This window comes from Eucyclogobius newberryi, unplaced genomic scaffold (genome assembly GCF_026437365.1).
Source record: "Eucyclogobius newberryi isolate DKJ021-1_F unplaced genomic scaffold, fEucNew1.0.hap1 SCAF_56, whole genome shotgun sequence".
In the NCBI taxonomy this organism is placed as follows: domain Eukaryota; kingdom Metazoa; phylum Chordata; class Actinopteri; order Gobiiformes; family Gobiidae; genus Eucyclogobius; species Eucyclogobius newberryi.
Window position 1 is genome coordinate 464,440 of NW_027316234.1, and position 15,728 is coordinate 480,167.

Here is a 15,728-nt window from a genome sequence, read left to right on the forward strand (position 1 = left end):
TGCATCAAACACTGTCTTTTCGTGAAGAGTACCTTCACGCCACTTGCTCGGTCAAAATTGGGATATCTCAATGAAAAACTTCTTTTTTTTTTTTTTTTTTTTTTTTGACAGGTGAAAAAGTGTGAAAATGCTCACAGCACCTGGTATTCCCAGGCGGTCTCCCATCCAAGTACTAACCAGGCCCAACCCTGCTTGGCTTCCGAGATCAGACGAGATCGGGCTGGTCCAGGGTGGTATGGCCGTGAGCGAAATGTTCCAGGTCAAAACGGCCTTTTTTATATCAAACACTGTCTTTTCGTGAAGAGTACCTTCACGCCACTTGCTCGGTCAAAATTGGGATATCTCAATGAAAAACTTCTTTTTTTTTTTTTGACGGGTGAAAAAGTGTGAAAATGCTCACAGCACCTGGTATTCCCAGGCGGTGTTCCATCCAAGTACTAACAAGGCCCAACCCCGCTTGGCTTCCGAGATCAAACGAGATCGGGCTGGTCCAGGGTGGTATGGCCGTGAGCGAAATGTTCCAGGTCAAAACGGCCTTTTTTATATCAAACACTGTCTTTTCGTGAAGAGTACCTTCACGCCACTTGCTCGGTCAAAATTGGGATATCTCAATGAAAAACTTCTTTTTTTTTTTTTGACGGGTGAAAAAGTGTGAAAATGCTCACAGCACCTGGTATTCCCAGGCGGTGTTCCATCCAAGTACTAACAAGGCCCAACCCCGCTTGGCTTCCGAGATCAAACGAGATCGGGCTGTTCCAGGGTGGTATGGCCGTGAGCGAAATGTTCCAGGTCAAAACTCGTATAAATGGCTTTTTTTGCATCAAACACTGTCTTTTCGTGAAGAGTACCTTCACGCCACTTGCTCGGTCAAAATTGGGATATCTCAATGAAAAACTTCTTTTTTTTTTTTTGACAGGTGAAAAAGTGTGAAAATGCTCACAGCACCTGGTATTCCCAGGCGGTCTCCCATCCAAGTACTAACCAGGCCCAACCCTGCTTGGCTTCCGAGATCAGACGAGATCGGGCTGGTCCAGGGTGGTATGGCCGTGAGCGAAATGTTCCAGGTCAAAACGGCCTTTTTTATATCAAACACTGTCTTTTCGTGAAGAGTACCTTCACGCCACTTGCTCGGTCAAAATTGGGATATCTCAATGAAAAACTTCTTTTTTTTTTTTTGACGGGTGAAAAAGTGTGAAAATGCTCACAGCACCTGGTATTCCCAGGCGGTCTCCCATCCAAGTACTAACAAGGCCCAACCCCGCTTGGCTTCCGAGATCAAACGAGATCGGGCTGGTCCAGGGTGGTATGGCCGTGAGCGAAATGTTCCAGGTCAAAACGGCCTTTTTTATATCAAACACTGTCTTTTCGTGAAGAGTACCTTCACGCCACTTGCTCGGTCAAAATTGGGATATCTCAATGAAAAACTTCTTTTTTTTTTTTTTTTTTTTTTTTTGACAGGTGAAAAAGTGTGAAAATGCTCACAGCACCTGGTATTCCCAGGCGGTCTCCCATCCAAGTACTAACCAGGCCCAACCCTGCTTGGCTTCCGAGATCAGACGAGATCGGGCTGGTCCAGGGTGGTATGGCCGTGAGCGAAATGTTCCAGGTCAAAACGGCCTTTTTTATATCAAACACTGTCTTTTCGTGAAGAGTACCTTCACGCCACTTGCTCGGTCAAAATTGGGATATCTCAATGAAAAACTTCTTTTTTTTTTTTGACGGGTGAAAAAGTGTGAAAATGCTCACAGCACCTGGTATTCCCAGGCGGTGTTCCATCCAAGTACTAACAAGGCCCAACCCCGCTTGGCTTCCGAGATCAAACGAGATCGGGCTGGTCCAGGGTGGTATGGCCGTGAGCGAAATGTTCCAGGTCAAAACTCGTATAAATGGCTTTTTTTGCATCAAACACTGTCTTTTCGTGAAGAGTACCTTCACGCCACTTGCTCGGTCAAAATTGGGATATCTCAATGAAAAACTTCTTTTTTTTTTTTTTTTTTTTTTTTTGACAGGTGAAAAAGTGTGAAAATGCTCACAGCACCTGGTATTCCCAGGCGGTCTCCCATCCAAGTACTAACCAGGCCCAACCCTGCTTGGCTTCCGAGATCAGACGAGATCGGGCTGGTCCAGGGTGGTATGGCCGTGAGCGAAATGTTCCAGGTCAAAACGGCCTTTTTTATATCAAACACTGTCTTTTCGTGAAGAGTACCTTCACGCCACTTGCTCGGTCAAAATTGGGATATCTCAATGAAAAACTTCTTTTTTTTTTTTTGACGGGTGAAAAAGTGTGAAAATGCTCACAGCACCTGGTATTCCCAGGCGGTGTTCCATCCAAGTACTAACAAGGCCCAACCCCGCTTGGCTTCCGAGATCAAACGAGATCGGGCTGGTCCAGGGTGGTATGGCCGTGAGCGAAATGTTCCAGGTCAAAACTCGTATAAATGGCTTTTTTTGCATCAAACACTGTCTTTTCGTGAAGAGTACCTTCACGCCACTTGCTCGGTCAAAATTGGGATATCTCAATGAAAAACTTCTTTTTTTTTTTTTTTTTTTTTTTGACAGGTGAAAAAGTGTGAAAATGCTCACAGCACCTGGTATTCCCAGGCGGTCTCCCATCCAAGTACTAACCAGGCCCAACCCTGCTTGGCTTCCGAGATCAGACGAGATCGGGCTGGTCCAGGGTGGTATGGCCGTGAGCGAAATGTTCCAGGTCAAAACGGCCTTTTTTATATCAAACACTGTCTTTTCGTGAAGAGTACCTTCACGCCACTTGCTCGGTCAAAATTGGGATATCTCAATGAAAAACTTCTTTTTTTTTTTTTGACGGGTGAAAAAGTGTGAAAATGCTCACAGCACCTGGTATTCCCAGGCGGTGTTCCATCCAAGTACTAACAAGGCCCAACCCCGCTTGGCTTCCGAGATCAAACGAGATCGGGCTGGTCCAGGGTGGTATGGCCGTGAGCGAAATGTTCCAGGTCAAAACGGCCTTTTTTATATCAAACACTGTCTTTTCGTGAAGAGTACCTTCACGCCACTTGCTCGGTCAAAATTGGGATATCTCAATGAAAAACTTCTTTTTTTTTTTTTGACGGGTGAAAAAGTGTGAAAATGCTCACAGCACCTGGTATTCCCAGGCGGTGTTCCATCCAAGTACTAACAAGGCCCAACCCCGCTTGGCTTCCGAGATCAAACGAGATCGGGCTGTTCCAGGGTGGTATGGCCGTGAGCGAAATGTTCCAGGTCAAAACTCGTATAAATGGCTTTTTTTGCATCAAACACTGTCTTTTCGTGAAGAGTACCTTCACGCCACTTGCTCGGTCAAAATTGGGATATCTCAATGAAAAACTTCTTTTTTTTTTTTTGACAGGTGAAAAAGTGTGAAAATGCTCACAGCACCTGGTATTCCCAGGCGGTCTCCCATCCAAGTACTAACCAGGCCCAACCCTGCTTGGCTTCCGAGATCAGACGAGATCGGGCTGGTCCAGGGTGGTATGGCCGTGAGCGAAATGTTCCAGGTCAAAACGGCCTTTTTTATATCAAACACTGTCTTTTCGTGAAGAGTACCTTCACGCCACTTGCTCGGTCAAAATTGGGATATCTCAATGAAAAACTTCTTTTTTTTTTTTTGACGGGTGAAAAAGTGTGAAAATGCTCACAGCACCTGGTATTCCCAGGCGGTGTTCCATCCAAGTACTAACAAGGCCCAACCCCGCTTGGCTTCCGAGATCAAACGAGATCGGGCTGGTCCAGGGTGGTATGGCCGTGAGCGAAATGTTCCAGGTCAAAACGGCCTTTTTTATATCAAACACTGTCTTTTCGTGAAGAGTACCTTCACGACACTTGCTCGGTCAAAATTGGGATATCTCAATGAAAAACTTCTTTTTTTTTTTTTGACGGGTGAAAAAGTGTGAAAATGCTCACAGCACCTGGTATTCCCAGGCGGTGTTCCATCCAAGTACTAACAAGGCCCAACCCCGCTTGGCTTCCGAGATCAAACGAGATCGGGCTGTTCCAGGGTGGTATGGCCGTGAGCGAAATGTTCCAGGTCAAAACTCGTATAAATGGCTTTTTTTGCATCAAACACTGTCTTTTCGTGAAGAGTACCTTCACGCCACTTGCTCGGTCAAAATTGGGATATCTCAATGAAAAACTTCTTTTTTTTTTTTTGACGGGTGAAAAAGTGTGAAAATGCTCACAGCACCTGGTATTCCCAGGCGGTCTCCCATCCAAGTACTAACAAGGCCCAACCCCGCTTGGCTTCCGAGATCAAACGAGATCGGGCTGGTCCAGGGTGGTATGGCCGTGAGCGAAATGTTCCAGGTCAAAACGGCCTTTTTTATATCAAACACTGTCTTTTCGTGAAGAGTACCTTCACGCCACTTGCTCGGTCAAAATTGGGATATCTCAATGAAAAACTTTTTTTTTTTTTTTTTTTTTTTTTTTTTGACAGGTGAAAAAGTGTGAAAATGCTCACAGCACCTGGTATTCCCAGGCGGTCTCCCATCCAAGTACTAACCAGGCCCAACCCTGCTTGGCTTCCGAGATCAGACGAGATCGGGCTGGTCCAGGGTGGTATGGCCGTGAGCGAAATGTTCCAGGTCAAAACGGCCTTTTTTATATCAAACACTGTCTTTTCGTGAAGAGTACCTTCACGCCACTTGCTCGGTCAAAATTGGGATATCTCAATGAAAAACTTCTTTTTTTTTTTTTGACGGGTGAAAAAGTGTGAAAATGCTCACAGCACCTGGTATTCCCAGGCGGTGTTCCATCCAAGTACTAACAAGGCCCAACCCCGCTTGGCTTCCGAGATCAAACGAGATCGGGCTGTTCCAGGGTGGTATGGCCGTGAGCGAAATGTTCCAGGTCAAAACGGCCTTTTTTATATCAAACACTGTCTTTTCGTGAAGAGTACCTTCACGCCACTTGCTCGGTCAAAATTGGGATATCTCAATGAAAAACTTCTTTTTTTTTTTTTGACGGGTGAAAAAGTGTGAAAATGCTCACAGCACCTGGTATTCCCAGGCGGTGTTCCATCCAAGTACTAACAAGGCCCAACCCCGCTTGGCTTCCGAGATCAAACGAGATCGGGCTGGTCCAGGGTGGTATGGCCGTGAGCGAAATGTTCCAGGTCAAAACGGCCTTTTTTATATCAAACACTGTCTTTTCGTGAAGAGTACCTTCACGCCACTTGCTCGGTCAAAATTGGGATATCTCAATGAAAAACTTCTTTTTTTTTTTTTGACGGGTGAAAAAGTGTGAAAATGCTCACAGCACCTGGTATTCCCAGGCGGTGTTCCATCCAAGTACTAACAAGGCCCAACCCCGCTTGGCTTCCGAGATCAAACGAGATCGGGCTGGTCCAGGGTGGTATGGCCGTGAGCGAAATGTTCCAGGTCAAAACGGCCTTTTTTATATCAAACACTGTCTTTTCGTGAAGAGTACCTTCACGCCACTTGCTCGGTCAAAATTGGGATATCTCAATGAAAAACTTCTTTTTTTTTTTTTGACGGGTGAAAAAGTGTGAAAATGCTCACAGCACCTGGTATTCCCAGGCGGTGTTCCATCCAAGTACTAACAAGGCCCAACCCCGCTTGGCTTCCGAGATCAAACGAGATCGGGCTGTTCCAGGGTGGTATGGCCGTGAGCGAAATGTTCCAGGTCAAAACTCGTATAAATGGCTTTTTTTGCATCAAACACTGTCTTTTCGTGAAGAGTACCTTCACGCCACTTGCTCGGTCAAAATTGGGATATCTCAATGAAAAACTTCTTTTTTTTTTTTTTTTTTGACAGGTGAAAAAGTGTGAAAATGCTCACAGCACCTGGTATTCCCAGGCGGTCTCCCATCCAAGTACTAACCAGGCCCAACCCTGCTTGGCTTCCGAGATCAGACGAGATCGGGCTGGTCCAGGGTGGTATGGCCGTGAGCGAAATGTTCCAGGTCAAAACGGCCTTTTTTATATCAAACACTGTCTTTTCGTGAAGAGTACCTTCACGCCACTTGCTCGGTCAAAATTGGGATATCTAAATGAAAAACTTCTTTTTTTTTTTTTGACGGGTGAAAAAGTGTGAAAATGCTCACAGCACCTGGTATTCCCAGGCGGTCTCCCATCCAAGTACTAACAAGGCCCAACCCCGCTTGGCTTCCGAGATCAAACGAGATCGGGCTGGTCCAGGGTGGTATGGCCGTGAGCGAAATGTTCCAGGTCAAAACGGCCTTTTTTATATCAAACACTGTCTTTTCGTGAAGAGTACCTTCACGCCACTTGCTCGGTCAAAATTGGGATATCTCAATGAAAAACTTCTTTTTTTTTTTTTGACGGGTGAAAAAGTGTGAAAATGCTCACAGCACCTGGTATTCCCAGGCGGTGTTCCATCCAAGTACTAACAAGGCCCAACCCCGCTTGGCTTCCGAGATCAAACGAGATCGGGCTGGTCCAGGGTGGTATGGCCGTGAGCGAAATGTTCCAGGTCAAAACTCGTATAAATGGCTTTTTTTGCATCAAACACTGTCTTTTCGTGAAGAGTACCTTCACGCCACTTGCTCGGTCAAAATTGGGATATCTCAATGAAAAACTTCTTTTTTTTTTTTTTTTTTTTTTTTGACAGGTGAAAAAGTGTGAAAATGCTCACAGCACCTGGTATTCCCAGGCGGTCTCCCATCCAAGTACTAACCAGGCCCAACCCTGCTTGGCTTCCGAGATCAGACGAGATCGGGCTGGTCCAGGGTGGTATGGCCGTGAGCGAAATGTTCCAGGTCAAAACGGCCTTTTTTATATCAAACACTGTCTTTTCGTGAAGAGTACCTTCACGCCACTTGCTCGGTCAAAATTGGGATATCTCAATGAAAAACTTCTTTTTTTTTTTTTGACGGGTGAAAAAGTGTGAAAATGCTCACAGCACCTGGTATTCCCAGGCGGTGTTCCATCCAAGTACTAACAAGGCCCAACCCCGCTTGGCTTCCGAGATCAAACGAGATCGGGCTGGTCCAGGGTGGTATGGCCGTGAGCGAAATGTTCCAGGTCAAAACGGCCTTTTTTATATCAAACACTGTCTTTTCGTGAAGAGTACCTTCACGCCACTTGCTCGGTCAAAATTGGGATATCTCAATGAAAAACTTCTTTTTTTTTTTTTGACGGGTGAAAAAGTGTGAAAATGCTCACAGCACCTGGTATTCCCAGGCGGTGTTCCATCCAAGTACTAACAAGGCCCAACCCCGCTTGGCTTCCGAGATCAAACGAGATCGGGCTGTTCCAGGGTGGTATGGCCGTGAGCGAAATGTTCCAGGTCAAAACTCGTATAAATGGCTTTTTTTGCATCAAACACTGTCTTTTCGTGAAGAGTACCTTCACGCCACTTGCTCGGTCAAAATTGGGATATCTCAATGAAAAACTTCTTTTTTTTTTTTTGACAGGTGAAAAAGTGTGAAAATGCTCACAGCACCTGGTATTCCCAGGCGGTCTCCCATCCAAGTACTAACCAGGCCCAACCCTGCTTGGCTTCCGAGATCAGACGAGATCGGGCTGGTCCAGGGTGGTATGGCCGTGAGCGAAATGTTCCAGGTCAAAACGGCCTTTTTTATATCAAACACTGTCTTTTCGTGAAGAGTACCTTCACGCCACTTGCTCGGTCAAAATTGGGATATCTCAATGAAAAACTTCTTTTTTTTTTTTTGACGGGTGAAAAAGTGTGAAAATGCTCACAGCACCTGGTATTCCCAGGCGGTGTTCCATCCAAGTACTAACAAGGCCCAACCCCGCTTGGCTTCCGAGATCAAACGAGATCGGGCTGGTCCAGGGTGGTATGGCCGTGAGCGAAATGTTCCAGGTCAAAACGGCCTTTTTTATATCAAACACTGTCTTTTCGTGAAGAGTACCTTCACGACACTTGCTCGGTCAAAATTGGGATATCTCAATGAAAAACTTCTTTTTTTTTTTTTGACGGGTGAAAAAGTGTGAAAATGCTCACAGCACCTGGTATTCCCAGGCGGTGTTCCATCCAAGTACTAACAAGGCCCAACCCCGCTTGGCTTCCGAGATCAAACGAGATCGGGCTGTTCCAGGGTGGTATGGCCGTGAGCGAAATGTTCCAGGTCAAAACTCGTATAAATGGCTTTTTTTGCATCAAACACTGTCTTTTCGTGAAGAGTACCTTCACGCCACTTGCTCGGTCAAAATTGGGATATCTCAATGAAAAACTTCTTTTTTTTTTTTTGACGGGTGAAAAAGTGTGAAAATGCTCACAGCACCTGGTATTCCCAGGCGGTCTCCCATCCAAGTACTAACAAGGCCCAACCCCGCTTGGCTTCCGAGATCAAACGAGATCGGGCTGGTCCAGGGTGGTATGGCCGTGAGCGAAATGTTCCAGGTCAAAACGGCCTTTTTTATATCAAACACTGTCTTTTCGTGAAGAGTACCTTCACGCCACTTGCTCGGTCAAAATTGGGATATCTCAATGAAAAACTTTTTTTTTTTTTTTTTTTTTTTTTTTTTGACAGGTGAAAAAGTGTGAAAATGCTCACAGCACCTGGTATTCCCAGGCGGTCTCCCATCCAAGTACTAACCAGGCCCAACCCTGCTTGGCTTCCGAGATCAGACGAGATCGGGCTGGTCCAGGGTGGTATGGCCGTGAGCGAAATGTTCCAGGTCAAAACGGCCTTTTTTATATCAAACACTGTCTTTTCGTGAAGAGTACCTTCACGCCACTTGCTCGGTCAAAATTGGGATATCTCAATGAAAAACTTCTTTTTTTTTTTTTGACGGGTGAAAAAGTGTGAAAATGCTCACAGCACCTGGTATTCCCAGGCGGTGTTCCATCCAAGTACTAACAAGGCCCAACCCCGCTTGGCTTCCGAGATCAAACGAGATCGGGCTGTTCCAGGGTGGTATGGCCGTGAGCGAAATGTTCCAGGTCAAAACGGCCTTTTTTATATCAAACACTGTCTTTTCGTGAAGAGTACCTTCACGCCACTTGCTCGGTCAAAATTGGGATATCTCAATGAAAAACTTCTTTTTTTTTTTTTGACGGGTGAAAAAGTGTGAAAATGCTCACAGCACCTGGTATTCCCAGGCGGTGTTCCATCCAAGTACTAACAAGGCCCAACCCCGCTTGGCTTCCGAGATCAAACGAGATCGGGCTGGTCCAGGGTGGTATGGCCGTGAGCGAAATGTTCCAGGTCAAAACGGCCTTTTTTATATCAAACACTGTCTTTTCGTGAAGAGTACCTTCACGCCACTTGCTCGGTCAAAATTGGGATATCTCAATGAAAAACTTCTTTTTTTTTTTTGACGGGTGAAAAAGTGTGAAAATGCTCACAGCACCTGGTATTCCCAGGCGGTGTTCCATCCAAGTACTAACAAGGCCCAACCCCGCTTGGCTTCCGAGATCAAACGAGATCGGGCTGGTCCAGGGTGGTATGGCCGTGAGCGAAATGTTCCAGGTCAAAACGGCCTTTTTTATATCAAACACTGTCTTTTCGTGAAGAGTACCTTCACGCCACTTGCTCGGTCAAAATTGGGATATCTCAATGAAAAACTTCTTTTTTTTTTTTTGACGGGTGAAAAAGTGTGAAAATGCTCACAGCACCTGGTATTCCCAGGCGGTGTTCCATCCAAGTACTAACAAGGCCCAACCCCGCTTGGCTTCCGAGATCAAACGAGATCGGGCTGTTCCAGGGTGGTATGGCCGTGAGCGAAATGTTCCAGGTCAAAACTCGTATAAATGGCTTTTTTTGCATCAAACACTGTCTTTTCGTGAAGAGTACCTTCACGCCACTTGCTCGGTCAAAATTGGGATATCTCAATGAAAAACTTCTTTTTTTTTTTTTTTTTTTGACAGGTGAAAAAGTGTGAAAATGCTCACAGCACCTGGTATTCCCAGGCGGTCTCCCATCCAAGTACTAACCAGGCCCAACCCTGCTTGGCTTCCGAGATCAGACGAGATCGGGCTGGTCCAGGGTGGTATGGCCGTGAGCGAAATGTTCCAGGTCAAAACGGCCTTTTTTATATCAAACACTGTCTTTTCGTGAAGAGTACCTTCACGCCACTTGCTCGGTCAAAATTGGGATATCTCAATGAAAAACTTCTTTTTTTTTTTTTTTTTTTTTTTTGACAGGTGAAAAAGTGTGAAAATGCTCACAGCACCTGGTATTCCCAGGCGGTCTCCCATCCAAGTACTAACCAGGCCCAACCCTGCTTGGCTTCCGAGATCAGACGAGATCGGGCTGGTCCAGGGTGGTATGGCCGTGAGCGAAATGTTCCAGGTCAAAACGGCCTTTTTTATATCAAACACTGTCTTTTCGTGAAGAGTACCTTCACGCCACTTGCTCGGTCAAAATTGGGATATCTCAATGAAAAACTTCTTTTTTTTTTTTTGACGGGTGAAAAAGTGTGAAAATGCTCACAGCACCTGGTATTCCCAGGCGGTGTTCCATCCAAGTACTAACAAGGCCCAACCCCGCTTGGCTTCCGAGATCAAACGAGATCGGGCTGTTCCAGGGTGGTATGGCCGTGAGCGAAATGTTCCAGGTCAAAACGGCCTTTTTTATATCAAACACTGTCTTTTCGTGAAGAGTACCTTCACGCCACTTGCTCGGTCAAAATTGGGATATCTCAATGAAAAACTTCTTTTTTTTTTTTTGACGGGTGAAAAAGTGTGAAAATGCTCACAGCACCTGGTATTCCCAGGCGGTGTTCCATCCAAGTACTAACAAGGCCCAACCCCGCTTGGCTTCCGAGATCAAACGAGATCGGGCTGGTCCAGGGTGGTATGGCCGTGAGCGAAATGTTCCAGGTCAAAACGGCCTTTTTTATATCAAACACTGTCTTTTCGTGAAGAGTACCTTCACGCCACTTGCTCGGTCAAAATTGGGATATCTCAATGAAAAACTTCTTTTTTTTTTTTTGACGGGTGAAAAAGTGTGAAAATGCTCACAGCACCTGGTATTCCCAGGCGGTGTTCCATCCAAGTACTAACAAGGCCCAACCCCGCTTGGCTTCCGAGATCAAACGAGATCGGGCTGGTCCAGGGTGGTATGGCCGTGAGCGAAATGTTCCAGGTCAAAACGGCCTTTTTTATATCAAACACTGTCTTTTCGTGAAGAGTACCTTCACGCCACTTGCTCGGTCAAAATTGGGATATCTCAATGAAAAACTTCTTTTTTTTTTTTTGACGGGTGAAAAAGTGTGAAAATGCTCACAGCACCTGGTATTCCCAGGCGGTGTTCCATCCAAGTACTAACAAGGCCCAACCCCGCTTGGCTTCCGAGATCAAACGAGATCGGGCTGTTCCAGGGTGGTATGGCCGTGAGCGAAATGTTCCAGGTCAAAACTCGTATAAATGGCTTTTTTTGCATCAAACACTGTCTTTTCGTGAAGAGTACCTTCACGCCACTTGCTCGGTCAAAATTGGGATATCTCAATGAAAAACTTCTTTTTTTTTTTTTTTTTTTGACAGGTGAAAAAGTGTGAAAATGCTCACAGCACCTGGTATTCCCAGGCGGTCTCCCATCCAAGTACTAACCAGGCCCAACCCTGCTTGGCTTCCGAGATCAGACGAGATCGGGCTGGTCCAGGGTGGTATGGCCGTGAGCGAAATGTTCCAGGTCAAAACGGCCTTTTTTATATCAAACACTGTCTTTTCGTGAAGAGTACCTTCACGCCACTTGCTCGGTCAAAATTGGGATATCTAAATGAAAAACTTCTTTTTTTTTTTTTGACGGGTGAAAAAGTGTGAAAATGCTCACAGCACCTGGTATTCCCAGGCGGTCTCCCATCCAAGTACTAACAAGGCCCAACCCCGCTTGGCTTCCGAGATCAAACGAGATCGGGCTGGTCCAGGGTGGTATGGCCGTGAGCGAAATGTTCCAGGTCAAAACGGCCTTTTTTATATCAAACACTGTCTTTTCGTGAAGAGTACCTTCACGCCACTTGCTCGGTCAAAATTGGGATATCTCAATGAAAAACTTCTTTTTTTTTTTTTGACGGGTGAAAAAGTGTGAAAATGCTCACAGCACCTGGTATTCCCAGGCGGTGTTCCATCCAAGTACTAACAAGGCCCAACCCCGCTTGGCTTCCGAGATCAAACGAGATCGGGCTGGTCCAGGGTGGTATGGCCGTGAGCGAAATGTTCCAGGTCAAAACTCGTATAAATGGCTTTTTTTGCATCAAACACTGTCTTTTCGTGAAGAGTACCTTCACGCCACTTGCTCGGTCAAAATTGGGATATCTCAATGAAAAACTTCTTTTTTTTTTTTTTTTTTTTTTTTGACAGGTGAAAAAGTGTGAAAATGCTCACAGCACCTGGTATTCCCAGGCGGTCTCCCATCCAAGTACTAACCAGGCCCAACCCTGCTTGGCTTCCGAGATCAGACGAGATCGGGCTGGTCCAGGGTGGTATGGCCGTGAGCGAAATGTTCCAGGTCAAAACGGCCTTTTTTATATCAAACACTGTCTTTTCGTGAAGAGTACCTTCACGCCACTTGCTCGGTCAAAATTGGGATATCTCAATGAAAAACTTCTTTTTTTTTTTTTGACGGGTGAAAAAGTGTGAAAATGCTCACAGCACCTGGTATTCCCAGGCGGTGTTCCATCCAAGTACTAACAAGGCCCAACCCCGCTTGGCTTCCGAGATCAAACGAGATCGGGCTGGTCCAGGGTGGTATGGCCGTGAGCGAAATGTTCCAGGTCAAAACGGCCTTTTTTATATCAAACACTGTCTTTTCGTGAAGAGTACCTTCACGCCACTTGCTCGGTCAAAATTGGGATATCTCAATGAAAAACTTCTTTTTTTTTTTTTGACGGGTGAAAAAGTGTGAAAATGCTCACAGCACCTGGTATTCCCAGGCGGTGTTCCATCCAAGTACTAACAAGGCCCAACCCCGCTTGGCTTCCGAGATCAAACGAGATCGGGCTGTTCCAGGGTGGTATGGCCGTGAGCGAAATGTTCCAGGTCAAAACTCGTATAAATGGCTTTTTTTGCATCAAACACTGTCTTTTCGTGAAGAGTACCTTCACGCCACTTGCTCGGTCAAAATTGGGATATCTCAATGAAAAACTTCTTTTTTTTTTTTTGACAGGTGAAAAAGTGTGAAAATGCTCACAGCACCTGGTATTCCCAGGCGGTCTCCCATCCAAGTACTAACCAGGCCCAACCCTGCTTGGCTTCCGAGATCAGACGAGATCGGGCTGGTCCAGGGTGGTATGGCCGTGAGCGAAATGTTCCAGGTCAAAACGGCCTTTTTTATATCAAACACTGTCTTTTCGTGAAGAGTACCTTCACGCCACTTGCTCGGTCAAAATTGGGATATCTCAATGAAAAACTTCTTTTTTTTTTTTTGACGGGTGAAAAAGTGTGAAAATGCTCACAGCACCTGGTATTCCCAGGCGGTGTTCCATCCAAGTACTAACAAGGCCCAACCCCGCTTGGCTTCCGAGATCAAACGAGATCGGGCTGGTCCAGGGTGGTATGGCCGTGAGCGAAATGTTCCAGGTCAAAACGGCCTTTTTTATATCAAACACTGTCTTTTCGTGAAGAGTACCTTCACGACACTTGCTCGGTCAAAATTGGGATATCTCAATGAAAAACTTCTTTTTTTTTTTTTGACGGGTGAAAAAGTGTGAAAATGCTCACAGCACCTGGTATTCCCAGGCGGTGTTCCATCCAAGTACTAACAAGGCCCAACCCCGCTTGGCTTCCGAGATCAAACGAGATCGGGCTGTTCCAGGGTGGTATGGCCGTGAGCGAAATGTTCCAGGTCAAAACTCGTATAAATGGCTTTTTTTGCATCAAACACTGTCTTTTCGTGAAGAGTACCTTCACGCCACTTGCTCGGTCAAAATTGGGATATCTCAATGAAAAACTTCTTTTTTTTTTTTTGACGGGTGAAAAAGTGTGAAAATGCTCACAGCACCTGGTATTCCCAGGCGGTCTCCCATCCAAGTACTAACAAGGCCCAACCCCGCTTGGCTTCCGAGATCAAACGAGATCGGGCTGGTCCAGGGTGGTATGGCCGTGAGCGAAATGTTCCAGGTCAAAACGGCCTTTTTTATATCAAACACTGTCTTTTCGTGAAGAGTACCTTCACGCCACTTGCTCGGTCAAAATTGGGATATCTCAATGAAAAACTTTTTTTTTTTTTTTTTTTTTTTTTTTTGACAGGTGAAAAAGTGTGAAAATGCTCACAGCACCTGGTATTCCCAGGCGGTCTCCCATCCAAGTACTAACCAGGCCCAACCCTGCTTGGCTTCCGAGATCAGACGAGATCGGGCTGGTCCAGGGTGGTATGGCCGTGAGCGAAATGTTCCAGGTCAAAACGGCCTTTTTTATATCAAACACTGTCTTTTCGTGAAGAGTACCTTCACGCCACTTGCTCGGTCAAAATTGGGATATCTCAATGAAAAACTTCTTTTTTTTTTTTTGACGGGTGAAAAAGTGTGAAAATGCTCACAGCACCTGGTATTCCCAGGCGGTGTTCCATCCAAGTACTAACAAGGCCCAACCCCGCTTGGCTTCCGAGATCAAACGAGATCGGGCTGTTCCAGGGTGGTATGGCCGTGAGCGAAATGTTCCAGGTCAAAACGGCCTTTTTTATATCAAACACTGTCTTTTCGTGAAGAGTACCTTCACGCCACTTGCTCGGTCAAAATTGGGATATCTCAATGAAAAACTTCTTTTTTTTTTTTTGACGGGTGAAAAAGTGTGAAAATGCTCACAGCACCTGGTATTCCCAGGCGGTGTTCCATCCAAGTACTAACAAGGCCCAACCCCGCTTGGCTTCCGAGATCAAACGAGATCGGGCTGGTCCAGGGTGGTATGGCCGTGAGCGAAATGTTCCAGGTCAAAACGGCCTTTTTTATATCAAACACTGTCTTTTCGTGAAGAGTACCTTCACGCCACTTGCTCGGTCAAAATTGGGATATCTCAATGAAAAACTTCTTTTTTTTTTTTGACGGGTGAAAAAGTGTGAAAATGCTCACAGCACCTGGTATTCCCAGGCGGTGTTCCATCCAAGTACTAACAAGGCCCAACCCCGCTTGGCTTCCGAGATCAAACGAGATCGGGCTGGTCCAGGGTGGTATGGCCGTGAGCGAAATGTTCCAGGTCAAAACGGCCTTTTTTATATCAAACACTGTCTTTTCGTGAAGAGTACCTTCACGCCACTTGCTCGGTCAAAATTGGGATATCTCAATGAAAAACTTCTTTTTTTTTTTTTGACGGGTGAAAAAGTGTGAAAATGCTCACAGCACCTGGTATTCCCAGGCGGTGTTCCATCCAAGTACTAACAAGGCCCAACCCCGCTTGGCTTCCGAGATCAAACGAGATCGGGCTGTTCCAGGGTGGTATGGCCGTGAGCGAAATGTTCCAGGTCAAAACTCGTATAAATGGCTTTTTTTGCATCAAACACTGTCTTTTCGTGAAGAGTACCTTCACGCCACTTGCTCGGTCAAAATTGGGATATCTCAATGAAAAACTTCTTTTTTTTTTTTTTTTTTTGACAGGTGAAAAAGTGTGAAAATGCTCACAGCACCTGGTATTCCCAGGCGGTCTCCCATCCAAGTACTAACCAGGCCCAACCCTGCTTGGCTTCCGAGATCAGACGAGATCGGGCTGGTCCAGGGTGGTATGGCCGTGAGCGAAATGTTCCAGGTCAAAACGGCCTTTTTTATATCAAACACTGTCTTTTCGTGAAGAGTACCTTCACGCCACTTGCTCGGTCAAAATTGGGATATCTCAAT

General features: G+C 45.8%; 24 non-coding genes and 34 pseudogenes across 24 annotated transcripts; all 58 read right to left on the bottom strand.

Annotated features, from left to right (window-relative positions):
* Positions 1-128: 128 nt before the first annotated feature.
* Positions 129-247, bottom strand: LOC140383919 (5S ribosomal RNA). The gene has a single exon (XR_011932628.1). It is a non-coding gene; the product is annotated as a 5S ribosomal RNA (ribosomal RNA).
* A 146-nt stretch (positions 248-393) lies between these two features.
* Positions 394-512, bottom strand: LOC140345557 (5S ribosomal RNA; annotated as a pseudogene).
* A 146-nt stretch (positions 513-658) lies between these two features.
* Positions 659-777, bottom strand: LOC140345326 (5S ribosomal RNA; annotated as a pseudogene).
* Positions 778-933: 156 nt separating this feature from the next.
* On the bottom strand, positions 934-1,052 carry LOC140383920 (5S ribosomal RNA). The gene has a single exon (XR_011932629.1). It is a non-coding gene; the product is annotated as a 5S ribosomal RNA (ribosomal RNA).
* A 146-nt stretch (positions 1,053-1,198) lies between these two features.
* On the bottom strand, positions 1,199-1,317 carry LOC140345173 (5S ribosomal RNA). The gene has a single exon (XR_011923830.1). It is a non-coding gene; the product is annotated as a 5S ribosomal RNA (ribosomal RNA).
* A 158-nt stretch (positions 1,318-1,475) lies between these two features.
* On the bottom strand, positions 1,476-1,594 carry LOC140383921 (5S ribosomal RNA). Its single transcript, XR_011932630.1, has one exon. It is a non-coding gene; the product is annotated as a 5S ribosomal RNA (ribosomal RNA).
* A 145-nt stretch (positions 1,595-1,739) lies between these two features.
* On the bottom strand, positions 1,740-1,858 carry LOC140345559 (5S ribosomal RNA; annotated as a pseudogene).
* A 168-nt stretch (positions 1,859-2,026) lies between these two features.
* LOC140383922 (5S ribosomal RNA) lies at positions 2,027-2,145 on the bottom strand. Its single transcript, XR_011932631.1, has one exon. It is a non-coding gene; the product is annotated as a 5S ribosomal RNA (ribosomal RNA).
* A 146-nt stretch (positions 2,146-2,291) lies between these two features.
* Positions 2,292-2,410, bottom strand: LOC140345560 (5S ribosomal RNA; annotated as a pseudogene).
* Positions 2,411-2,576: 166 nt separating this feature from the next.
* LOC140383924 (5S ribosomal RNA) lies at positions 2,577-2,695 on the bottom strand. The gene has a single exon (XR_011932633.1). It is a non-coding gene; the product is annotated as a 5S ribosomal RNA (ribosomal RNA).
* A 146-nt stretch (positions 2,696-2,841) lies between these two features.
* Positions 2,842-2,960, bottom strand: LOC140345561 (5S ribosomal RNA; annotated as a pseudogene).
* Positions 2,961-3,106: 146 nt separating this feature from the next.
* Positions 3,107-3,225, bottom strand: LOC140345327 (5S ribosomal RNA; annotated as a pseudogene).
* A 156-nt stretch (positions 3,226-3,381) lies between these two features.
* On the bottom strand, positions 3,382-3,500 carry LOC140383925 (5S ribosomal RNA). Its single transcript, XR_011932634.1, has one exon. It is a non-coding gene; the product is annotated as a 5S ribosomal RNA (ribosomal RNA).
* A 146-nt stretch (positions 3,501-3,646) lies between these two features.
* Positions 3,647-3,765, bottom strand: LOC140345562 (5S ribosomal RNA; annotated as a pseudogene).
* A 146-nt stretch (positions 3,766-3,911) lies between these two features.
* Positions 3,912-4,030, bottom strand: LOC140345328 (5S ribosomal RNA; annotated as a pseudogene).
* Positions 4,031-4,186: 156 nt separating this feature from the next.
* Positions 4,187-4,305, bottom strand: LOC140345175 (5S ribosomal RNA). Its single transcript, XR_011923832.1, has one exon. It is a non-coding gene; the product is annotated as a 5S ribosomal RNA (ribosomal RNA).
* A 159-nt stretch (positions 4,306-4,464) lies between these two features.
* Positions 4,465-4,583, bottom strand: LOC140383927 (5S ribosomal RNA). Its single transcript, XR_011932635.1, has one exon. It is a non-coding gene; the product is annotated as a 5S ribosomal RNA (ribosomal RNA).
* Positions 4,584-4,729: 146 nt separating this feature from the next.
* On the bottom strand, positions 4,730-4,848 carry LOC140345330 (5S ribosomal RNA; annotated as a pseudogene).
* A 146-nt stretch (positions 4,849-4,994) lies between these two features.
* On the bottom strand, positions 4,995-5,113 carry LOC140345563 (5S ribosomal RNA; annotated as a pseudogene).
* Positions 5,114-5,259: 146 nt separating this feature from the next.
* On the bottom strand, positions 5,260-5,378 carry LOC140345564 (5S ribosomal RNA; annotated as a pseudogene).
* Positions 5,379-5,524: 146 nt separating this feature from the next.
* Positions 5,525-5,643, bottom strand: LOC140345331 (5S ribosomal RNA; annotated as a pseudogene).
* Positions 5,644-5,804: 161 nt separating this feature from the next.
* On the bottom strand, positions 5,805-5,923 carry LOC140383928 (5S ribosomal RNA). Its single transcript, XR_011932636.1, has one exon. It is a non-coding gene; the product is annotated as a 5S ribosomal RNA (ribosomal RNA).
* Positions 5,924-6,069: 146 nt separating this feature from the next.
* Positions 6,070-6,188, bottom strand: LOC140345176 (5S ribosomal RNA). Its single transcript, XR_011923833.1, has one exon. It is a non-coding gene; the product is annotated as a 5S ribosomal RNA (ribosomal RNA).
* A 146-nt stretch (positions 6,189-6,334) lies between these two features.
* Positions 6,335-6,453, bottom strand: LOC140345565 (5S ribosomal RNA; annotated as a pseudogene).
* A 167-nt stretch (positions 6,454-6,620) lies between these two features.
* On the bottom strand, positions 6,621-6,739 carry LOC140383929 (5S ribosomal RNA). The gene has a single exon (XR_011932637.1). It is a non-coding gene; the product is annotated as a 5S ribosomal RNA (ribosomal RNA).
* Positions 6,740-6,885: 146 nt separating this feature from the next.
* On the bottom strand, positions 6,886-7,004 carry LOC140345566 (5S ribosomal RNA; annotated as a pseudogene).
* Positions 7,005-7,150: 146 nt separating this feature from the next.
* On the bottom strand, positions 7,151-7,269 carry LOC140345332 (5S ribosomal RNA; annotated as a pseudogene).
* Positions 7,270-7,425: 156 nt separating this feature from the next.
* Positions 7,426-7,544, bottom strand: LOC140383930 (5S ribosomal RNA). The gene has a single exon (XR_011932638.1). It is a non-coding gene; the product is annotated as a 5S ribosomal RNA (ribosomal RNA).
* Positions 7,545-7,690: 146 nt separating this feature from the next.
* On the bottom strand, positions 7,691-7,809 carry LOC140345568 (5S ribosomal RNA; annotated as a pseudogene).
* Positions 7,810-7,955: 146 nt separating this feature from the next.
* Positions 7,956-8,074, bottom strand: LOC140345334 (5S ribosomal RNA; annotated as a pseudogene).
* Positions 8,075-8,230: 156 nt separating this feature from the next.
* LOC140345177 (5S ribosomal RNA) lies at positions 8,231-8,349 on the bottom strand. The gene has a single exon (XR_011923834.1). It is a non-coding gene; the product is annotated as a 5S ribosomal RNA (ribosomal RNA).
* A 159-nt stretch (positions 8,350-8,508) lies between these two features.
* Positions 8,509-8,627, bottom strand: LOC140383931 (5S ribosomal RNA). Its single transcript, XR_011932639.1, has one exon. It is a non-coding gene; the product is annotated as a 5S ribosomal RNA (ribosomal RNA).
* Positions 8,628-8,773: 146 nt separating this feature from the next.
* LOC140345335 (5S ribosomal RNA) lies at positions 8,774-8,892 on the bottom strand (annotated as a pseudogene).
* Positions 8,893-9,038: 146 nt separating this feature from the next.
* LOC140345569 (5S ribosomal RNA) lies at positions 9,039-9,157 on the bottom strand (annotated as a pseudogene).
* Positions 9,158-9,302: 145 nt separating this feature from the next.
* LOC140345570 (5S ribosomal RNA) lies at positions 9,303-9,421 on the bottom strand (annotated as a pseudogene).
* Positions 9,422-9,567: 146 nt separating this feature from the next.
* Positions 9,568-9,686, bottom strand: LOC140345336 (5S ribosomal RNA; annotated as a pseudogene).
* A 162-nt stretch (positions 9,687-9,848) lies between these two features.
* LOC140383932 (5S ribosomal RNA) lies at positions 9,849-9,967 on the bottom strand. Its single transcript, XR_011932640.1, has one exon. It is a non-coding gene; the product is annotated as a 5S ribosomal RNA (ribosomal RNA).
* A 157-nt stretch (positions 9,968-10,124) lies between these two features.
* LOC140383933 (5S ribosomal RNA) lies at positions 10,125-10,243 on the bottom strand. The gene has a single exon (XR_011932641.1). It is a non-coding gene; the product is annotated as a 5S ribosomal RNA (ribosomal RNA).
* A 146-nt stretch (positions 10,244-10,389) lies between these two features.
* LOC140345337 (5S ribosomal RNA) lies at positions 10,390-10,508 on the bottom strand (annotated as a pseudogene).
* Positions 10,509-10,654: 146 nt separating this feature from the next.
* LOC140345571 (5S ribosomal RNA) lies at positions 10,655-10,773 on the bottom strand (annotated as a pseudogene).
* Positions 10,774-10,919: 146 nt separating this feature from the next.
* On the bottom strand, positions 10,920-11,038 carry LOC140345572 (5S ribosomal RNA; annotated as a pseudogene).
* Positions 11,039-11,184: 146 nt separating this feature from the next.
* LOC140345338 (5S ribosomal RNA) lies at positions 11,185-11,303 on the bottom strand (annotated as a pseudogene).
* A 162-nt stretch (positions 11,304-11,465) lies between these two features.
* LOC140383934 (5S ribosomal RNA) lies at positions 11,466-11,584 on the bottom strand. Its single transcript, XR_011932642.1, has one exon. It is a non-coding gene; the product is annotated as a 5S ribosomal RNA (ribosomal RNA).
* A 146-nt stretch (positions 11,585-11,730) lies between these two features.
* On the bottom strand, positions 11,731-11,849 carry LOC140345179 (5S ribosomal RNA). Its single transcript, XR_011923835.1, has one exon. It is a non-coding gene; the product is annotated as a 5S ribosomal RNA (ribosomal RNA).
* Positions 11,850-11,995: 146 nt separating this feature from the next.
* LOC140345573 (5S ribosomal RNA) lies at positions 11,996-12,114 on the bottom strand (annotated as a pseudogene).
* Positions 12,115-12,281: 167 nt separating this feature from the next.
* Positions 12,282-12,400, bottom strand: LOC140383936 (5S ribosomal RNA). Its single transcript, XR_011932644.1, has one exon. It is a non-coding gene; the product is annotated as a 5S ribosomal RNA (ribosomal RNA).
* Positions 12,401-12,546: 146 nt separating this feature from the next.
* Positions 12,547-12,665, bottom strand: LOC140345575 (5S ribosomal RNA; annotated as a pseudogene).
* A 146-nt stretch (positions 12,666-12,811) lies between these two features.
* LOC140345339 (5S ribosomal RNA) lies at positions 12,812-12,930 on the bottom strand (annotated as a pseudogene).
* Positions 12,931-13,086: 156 nt separating this feature from the next.
* On the bottom strand, positions 13,087-13,205 carry LOC140383938 (5S ribosomal RNA). The gene has a single exon (XR_011932645.1). It is a non-coding gene; the product is annotated as a 5S ribosomal RNA (ribosomal RNA).
* Positions 13,206-13,351: 146 nt separating this feature from the next.
* On the bottom strand, positions 13,352-13,470 carry LOC140345576 (5S ribosomal RNA; annotated as a pseudogene).
* A 146-nt stretch (positions 13,471-13,616) lies between these two features.
* LOC140345340 (5S ribosomal RNA) lies at positions 13,617-13,735 on the bottom strand (annotated as a pseudogene).
* Positions 13,736-13,891: 156 nt separating this feature from the next.
* On the bottom strand, positions 13,892-14,010 carry LOC140345180 (5S ribosomal RNA). Its single transcript, XR_011923836.1, has one exon. It is a non-coding gene; the product is annotated as a 5S ribosomal RNA (ribosomal RNA).
* A 158-nt stretch (positions 14,011-14,168) lies between these two features.
* Positions 14,169-14,287, bottom strand: LOC140383939 (5S ribosomal RNA). The gene has a single exon (XR_011932646.1). It is a non-coding gene; the product is annotated as a 5S ribosomal RNA (ribosomal RNA).
* Positions 14,288-14,433: 146 nt separating this feature from the next.
* LOC140345342 (5S ribosomal RNA) lies at positions 14,434-14,552 on the bottom strand (annotated as a pseudogene).
* A 146-nt stretch (positions 14,553-14,698) lies between these two features.
* LOC140345577 (5S ribosomal RNA) lies at positions 14,699-14,817 on the bottom strand (annotated as a pseudogene).
* A 145-nt stretch (positions 14,818-14,962) lies between these two features.
* LOC140345578 (5S ribosomal RNA) lies at positions 14,963-15,081 on the bottom strand (annotated as a pseudogene).
* Positions 15,082-15,227: 146 nt separating this feature from the next.
* LOC140345343 (5S ribosomal RNA) lies at positions 15,228-15,346 on the bottom strand (annotated as a pseudogene).
* Positions 15,347-15,508: 162 nt separating this feature from the next.
* Positions 15,509-15,627, bottom strand: LOC140383940 (5S ribosomal RNA). Its single transcript, XR_011932647.1, has one exon. It is a non-coding gene; the product is annotated as a 5S ribosomal RNA (ribosomal RNA).
* Between the last annotated feature and the right edge of the window lie 101 nt (positions 15,628-15,728).